The sequence below is a fragment of the Heterocephalus glaber genome, unplaced genomic scaffold, assembly GCF_053883595.1.
Source record: "Heterocephalus glaber isolate CG9 unplaced genomic scaffold, H.glaber_assembly_v1.0 deba00001707, whole genome shotgun sequence".
Taxonomy (NCBI): domain Eukaryota; kingdom Metazoa; phylum Chordata; class Mammalia; order Rodentia; family Bathyergidae; genus Heterocephalus; species Heterocephalus glaber.
The window spans coordinates 2,352,944-2,353,691 of record NW_028258427.1 but is presented as its reverse complement, the minus strand read 5'-3'; positions in this window follow the sequence as shown (position 1 = coordinate 2,353,691).

The following is a 748-nucleotide window of genomic DNA, read 5'->3' as shown; positions in this document are numbered from 1 at the left end:
AAGTTTGAAAAACAAGAAAGAGGCAAAAGTGACAGTGGCATTTCCAAGGTTAGGCCATAAGGAGACATTGTGATTTCCTCCCTACACTCTCTGGGATCACGCACTCTGGGGAAACTAGCAGCCATAATACAACACTCATGCCGCCTGAAGGACCAACTCACAGGAAGAACTGAAGCCTCTGGCTAACAACTGCAAGCAAGCATGAACTCAGTTCTACTCAAAACTTCAGACAACAGCTGCCCCAATCTTGACAGTGACCTTATGAAACACCCTAACCCAGAACCACCAAAGAATCATAAGATAAATCTTTTTTCCCATTCTCAGTTCTACTATATTTTAGATTTCTGTTTTAGGAGTTTGAAATATGTTTCAGATTTAGGGCGAGTTTTCCCCCTCTGTTTTGGTATATTTGCAGGTATGTATTTTTGAGAGAAATGTGTTTGTGTTTAATGTTTAAATAAAAAGTTTATTACTATCCTAAAAAAAAAAGATAAATGTTTTAAGACACTAGGTATGGGGATAATTAGTTACATAGATAACTATACAAAGAAAAGAGCTTTTAGGGAGTTTGTGATGCCTCAGGAAAAGCTGGGCGAGGGTAAGGAAAGCTACTCGGCATAAATGACTGAAAGTAGTAGATGGTGCCTTGTTAAGTGCTCAAAACCACAGTTAAATAAGTGAGCTCTGTAAACATGAGAATGTAGAAAACATTCCACTAGTTCCTTTTATCAAGTAATATAAAAAAAAG